Source organism: Macrobrachium nipponense, chromosome 36 (assembly GCF_015104395.2).
Source record: "Macrobrachium nipponense isolate FS-2020 chromosome 36, ASM1510439v2, whole genome shotgun sequence".
NCBI lineage: Eukaryota > Metazoa > Arthropoda > Malacostraca > Decapoda > Palaemonidae > Macrobrachium > Macrobrachium nipponense.
Genome location: NC_087220.1, coordinates 57,463,862 through 57,471,017, shown reverse-complemented (window position 1 = coordinate 57,471,017; position 7,156 = coordinate 57,463,862). Strand labels below are relative to the sequence as shown.

The following is a 7,156-nucleotide window of genomic DNA, read 5'->3' as shown; positions in this document are numbered from 1 at the left end:
ACTGAATCATGCCTCTTTTTGTACTGGTTCTGTGCAAGTGCCGGGCATTCGCTTGCTATGTGGTTTATGGTTTCATTTTTCGTATTACACTTCCTACATATGGGAGATGATGTTACTTCCGTCTATCGTTCTTTGAATATATCTGGTTCTTAGGGCCTGATCTTGTGCCGCTGTTATCATTCCTTCAGTTTCCTTCTTTAGCTCTCCCCTCTGTAGCCATTGCCATGTGTCATCGCTGGCTAGTTCTTTAATCTGTCTCATGTATTTTCCGTGCATTGGTTTGTTGTGCCAGTCCTCTGTTCTGTCTGTCATTCTCCTGTCTCTGTATATTTCTGGGTCTTCGTCTACTTTTATTAGTCCTTCTTCCCATGCACTCTTTAGCCACACGTCTTCACTGGTTTTCAGATATTGCCCCAGTGCTCTGTTCTCGATGTTGACGCAGTCCTCTATACTTAGTAGTCCTCTCCCTCCTTCCTTTCGTGTTATGTACAGTCGGTCCGTATTTGCTCTTGGGTGTAGTGCTTTGTGTATTGTCATATGTTTCCGTGTTTTCTGATCTATGCTGCGGAGTTCTGCCTTCGTCCATTCCACTATTCCTGCGCTGTATCTGATTACTGGCACTGCCCATGTGTTTATGGCTTTTATCATATTTCCGGCGTTGAGTTTTGACTTGAGTATCGCCTTGAGTCTCTGCATATATTCTTTCCTGATCGTGTCCTTCATCTCTTGGTGTTTTATATCCCCTCCTTCCATTATTCACAGGTATTGTATCCTGTCTCATCTATTTATTATTATTATTATTATTATTATTATTATTATTATTATTATTATTATTATTATTATTATTATTATTATTATTTTCAAGTCACTTTCACTGAAGCCCTTGGCAGATACCAGACTACTGTGGGCTTCAACAAAATGCGCCTGCGCGCTGTGAATTCAACGTGATATTGATGAGCTGTCACCCCACGTGGCGTGACTGCCTAATCGCTTTGGGAGGGCGACGCTGATTGGTCCGCGTGGCGCGGAGTGGCGTGACCGGAACCAATCATCGCGCGGTCGGTGAGCTCAGCGGGGTTGTTATCAAGGACGTCTGTGATTGGTTAGGGCATTTTGAAGGATTTAGTAGTATTTCTCTCTCTCTCGTTCTCTCTCTCTCTTTATATATATATATATTATATATATATATATATATATAAACATTATCTATCTATCTATCTATATATATATATATATATATATATATATATATATATATATATATATATAAACATATATATGTATCCATATGTATACACAAGTATTTATACAAATATATATATGTTATTATATAAATAAATATTTGTGCATATACTTACATATACATAAGAATGTATATATACATATATATATATATATATATATATATATATATATATATATATATATATATATATATATATATATATTATGCACATACAGATAGAGAGAGAGAGAGAGAAGAGAGAGAGCAACATCACTCAACAGTATATAACCATCTCCCCAAATATTTTTACAGAAAAAAATAAAACCAATTGTCAACAAAATTAGTGAACAAAATTCCTCATTGGAAAAAAAAAAGTCACTTTCACAGGTAAAGGATGCAAGCAAGCAAGCAAGCAAAAAAAATTGAAGGGTAGAAAAAATGAAAAATGAAAGATATAAAAAAATTCTAATAATGAATAATTTGCTTGGTGTGAATAACCGGATGTTGGGGTATTGGGAAATTGGGGATTAAGCATTTCCCGTGTCCCTATTATGTTGGGGAGTGAATTACTTCAGTATCCTTGGGGAATGAGAGAGAGAGAGAGAGACAGAGTGTCGCAGGCAAACGCACACACGTAGGACAGTATTATGTTTGGGAAGAGAAATGCTTGTGCATATCCTTTGGGAATGTGAGAGAGAGAGAGAGAGAGAGAGAGAGAGAGAGAGAGAGAGAGAGAGAGAGATTCCATAATGATAGGTATCCTTGACATCAATCACAGTCATCATTAGTCTCAATTTGCTTAAACAGGTCAGTACATTTTTTTCCAGCAGTTTGTAGGTCAATTAATATACACCAATTATCTAGGAGCAATTTTATACCGAACCAGTCACTCACTCGTGTCTATATTCTTACACAAAGGAGGTTCGTGTCGTGGAAGACTTACTATAGCGTCTCTCTCTCTCTCTCTCTCTCTCTCTCTCTCACAGCGTTGCTATGGCAACCTCCCCCTAACACAGCCTTTCTCAGTCGTCTATTGAACCCTAATCGGAACACAGAACCCTTTTTTTTTTTTTTTTTTTTTTAGAATTTTCTAATCTGGAATATGGGTTTTAATAAAACAAAAACAAAAAAATTTTCATTGACTTTCCTTTCTTTCTGTTTTCTCTTTCAGCCCTGGAATTCGCTCTGCGATTTGGCGTTTCCTTTTATTTATATGGCCTGTGTTCTTTATCATTGAATACGATTTGAAAGGAATCTTTTTATTGTTTTACTGTTTCCTCCCTTTTATTCTGTCTTATATATCATTCCTTTCTGAATACATGACTGTACCTTCTTCCCACGCTTATAACAACGTTACAATACCTACTCATCTTCTTCAGTTTCATCTCATTCCCTCTCTCATTCTTTTTTTCTATATCTCTCCTAACTTTATTCTGTCTCATCTTTGTAACCCAATATATATTATAACTAATGGAGTTCCATCCGAGCTAAGAATATCCCTTATTTGCGTCCACGGTTTAAATGAATTAGAGTCTATTTTAGGGGACACGAAAACAAGCTCGCTTTATTAGAAAGAGAGAGAGAGAGAGAGAGAGAGAGAGTTAGAGGATACGGGGTTATGTTTGGTAATAATAGAGAGAGAGAGAGAGAGAGAGAAGAGAGAGAGCGTGTCTGCGCCATCGTAAGTTTGTAATTACCCCTTACGGTATCTTCTCTCTCTCTCTCTCTCTCTCTCTCTCTCTCTCTCTCTCCCCTGCACAGAATGTGGCAATTTTTTAGCCAATTTCGTCCGGAATTTAAAAGCAAGTCAATTAAAACTCTTGGGAGCGTCAATATTTGATGGCCGCCCCCTCTAACTCCCCCCCCCCTCCCGCGTCTCTCTATCTCTCTCTCCCTCATTCTTCATTTGTTCTCTTAGCCTGATACGTTACTGAATCTAAATACGTCAGATTTCTGACGTGACTGTCTCAGACAATATTCTCTCCCTCTCTCTCTCTTTGTCCCCATACACTCTCTCTCTCTCTCTCTCTCTCTCTCTCTCTCTCTCTCTCTCTCTCTCTCAAATTCCTTATAGAGAGAGGTTCAAATCAAGACACAGAAGATTCCACAAAACTCGCCGCATCGCGTAGAGAGAGAGAGAGAGAGGAGAGAGAGAGAGAGAGAGAGGGAGAGAGAGAGATAGTGTACCGTAAGGTACGAAGGTACATTGACAGCCACAGTAGACTTGGAAGGAGCAATTCTCTCCTACTAATCTCCTCCAGGAAGTTCAAGTCTCCTCAGGATTCACCTCAGTGAGCTTTCAGGAGCTCCTCCCCTCCGTCGCTAGAGAGAGAGAGAGAGAGAGAGAGAGAGAGAGAGAGAGAGAGAGAGAGGGTAACGCTACTCTAGCTTAAGGGAAAATGAAGATGTATGCATATATATATATATTAGATATATATATTATTATATATTAAAGAATCTAATATATATATAATATATATTACAATATATGATATAGAGATATAATCAATAGATATGAGATATATTTTATATATATATATATATATTATATATATATATCTCTCTATATATATCTATAAATATATTATATATATATATATATATATAGATATATATATATATATATAGATCTATATCTTATATATGTATATATATATAGTAATATATATAGATATAGAATTAATATATCTATATAGATATATATAGATTTATATATATATCTATATATATATCATATAATATATTGAATATTATAATTATATATATATATATCTATATATTATTTATATATATATAATATATAGAGAGAGAGAGAGAGAATCTGTTTTTGATACGATTTTTGTAATAATACTAAGAGAGAGAGAGAGACCGAGAGAGAGAGAGAGAGAGATTACAGATACAGATAGAGAGAGAGGGTAACGTTACTTCAGCTTAAGGGAATATATTGATTTATACAAAGGTAATTTGTTTTTATGATTTCTGCAACAATACTGAGAGAGAGAGAGAGAGAGAGATGAGAGAGAGAGAGAGAGAGAGAGAGAGAGAGAGAGAGAGAATGGAAACTTGACTGAAACCTAAGAGAAAAACCAGGCAGATATTTGTCATGTTCTTGAAAGAATATATATATATATATATATATATATATATATATATATATATATATATATATATATATATATATATATATATATATATATATATATATATATATATATATATATATATATATATATATATATATATATGTATGTATAACTGAATCACGAAAGTTTGGAACGTGATAAATCCATAAATAAAGGTATAAGCCACGAAGGAAAAATAAACAACGGAGTTTCTGCAAGATCTTTCGACTCAACGTCCTTACTCTGCTGAGTAAAGGACGTTGAGTCGAAAGATCTTGCAGAAACTCCGTTGTTTATTTTTCCTTCGTGGCTTATACCTTTATATATATATATATATATATATATATATATATATATATATATATATATATATATATATATATATATATATATATATATATATATATATATATATATATATATATATATATATATTATATATATATATATATATATATCATATATATATATATATATATATATATATATATATATATATATATATATATATAGATCATGTTAAATAAATTCCACATAATCTAAATGCACGAACGCTTCAAGTCCTCGTTGTATCCCACACGAAAATTCAAAAATGAATTCATTCATCATAAATCATGAATAAACATCATATATTTTATTCAATAATTAATTTAGCAAAAACGATTAATTATTCATCTCTGACAAACGTCAAATGGACCTTGATTTTAAAATGTGTTTGTATTTTAGCATTTTGTTGTATTAACAAGTAATGTCAGAATTATTTTTTTTATGATAATTAGATTCATGTTTGTATTTTGCTAATTTAGGGTAATTTTTATTATGTTTTTATACCCCTGATTTAATATGCTTGTATTTTACTAATTTAACAGATAATGTTACAATCGTGGTTATATAATCCTAGATTTTCACGCTTCGCATTTTGTCACTTTAACATAATGTTATACCACGTTTTTATAACCTTAAGTTAATATGTTTTCTAATTAACAAATAATGTTAATATTGCTTTATATCCTCATGAGTTAATTTTTGTTCTTTGTCAATTTAACAGATAATGTGGAATATGTTTATATAATCCATTTATAATAATACATTGATTAATTTAAGTCTTACTGTACATTGAATAATATATATAAAATATATCGAATATAAGCTGAAATTCAACTGACGTTTTTATATTTATCAATGAAATCAATATTTATTGATAAAATACAAAAGTTTAATTGAAATAGGAAATAATTTTGACAGCATGAATCGTATTATGGAAATTACAGATAAAGATATTAAAAAAAAACATTAATGAAAATACAGAGATGATGTCAGCAAACATTACCTCTTTCTGGGAGTTCCTCTTGTGGTCAGCAGCTTTGGCTGACGATTCGTCAGCACCTTTTGGGAAGCTTTTAGGAGACAGAAGATGAATTATTCTTCCTCCGTCAGCTGGTAAATAACTCCTTCAGGACACTTTTCAAAGGAATAAAAACTCCACTCCTACAGGAATCACTCCGGAGTGTTTTCAAGAAGTCACGAAAGTTCCACAATTTAAGAAAAACTAGTCCTGGTTACTCTCAGTTACTCACGAAAGCTAGTAGTACTAGATGTTGCTGTCAGTTGCTACTGGAAGCTAGTACCAGTTGCTCTTAGTTTCTACTAGAAGCTAGTACCAGTTGCTATCAGTTGCTACTAAAAACTAGTTCCAGTTGCTCTTAGTTACTACCAAAAACTAGCGCCAGTTCTTGCTAATCAGTTGCTACCAGAAGCTAGTACCAGTTGCTCAGTTGCTACCAAAACCTACTAGTACCAGTTGGTGTCAGTTGCTACCAAAACTAGTACCATTTGCTGTCAGTTGCAGCCAAGAGCTAGAACTAGCTCTTGCTGTCAGTTGCTAGTAAAATCTAGTACTACCAGTTGCTGTCAGTTACTACCAAAAACTAGTACTAGTTGTTGCTATCAGAAACTAGCACCAGCTCTTGCTCTCTGTAGCTACCAACAAAAAAAAACTAGTACCACTTGCTTCCAGTTGCTACCGAAAGATAGTCCTAGTTGTTGCTGTCAGTTAGTTGCTCCCAAAAGCGATCAGTTGCTCTCAGTTGCTACCAACTGTTGCTCGCACAAGGTGACACAAGACATCACCCACCATCTGACGCAGCTCCTAAACGTGTAAGGACACAGCACACACCGATGGAGTCGTATATATGCGCCAGGATGAGCGTGCGAGTGAGAGAGTGAGAGTGTGGGTGAGTGAGAGTGTGTGTATGAGGTCTTTGCAGTCTCTAAGCCCGCCCGTGGGCGCTCACGCCCGCCCGTGGTTGCCTACGAGGCAGGAAGAAGGCGGGATTTCGTTGCACAAGGCTGCGTTTCAGTCTGTGTATGTGTGTGTGTATGTGTGTGTGTGTAGGATTCCCTGTCATTTGCCTTGTGTCTGTCGCTCTTAGGATTTGGGGTCCTGTAGGATTCTCTGTCATTATTTTTGTCTTATGTAAATCGTCGAGTTTGGAGTCCTGTAGGATTGGTCTTATGAAAATCGTAGGATTTGGGGTCCTGTAGGATTCTCTGTCATTATTTTTGTCTTATGTAAATCGTAGAGTTTGGAGTCCTGTAGGATTGGTCTTAAGTAAATCGTAGGATTTGTCCTGTAGGATTCTCTGTCATTATTTTTGTCTTATGTAAATCGTAGAGTTTGGAGTCCTGTAGGATTGGTCTTAAGTAAATCGTAGGATTTGTCCTGTAGGATTGTCTGTCATTATTTTTGTCTTATGTAAATCGTAGAGTTGGGAGTCCTGTAGGATTGGTCTTAAGTAAATCGTAGGAT

The 7,156-nt window shown here is 34.6% G+C and overlaps 1 protein-coding gene across 1 annotated transcript in view; it reads right to left on the bottom strand.

The window, feature by feature from the left end:
• Positions 1 to 6,547, bottom strand: part of LOC135203462 (uncharacterized) — an 84,702-nt gene extending 78,155 nt beyond the window's left edge. The window contains 1 exon segment of the mRNA XM_064233187.1: positions 5,678 to 6,547. The gene's annotated coding sequence lies outside the window, so the exon portion shown is untranslated.
• Positions 6,548 to 7,156: the final 609 nt, after the last annotated feature.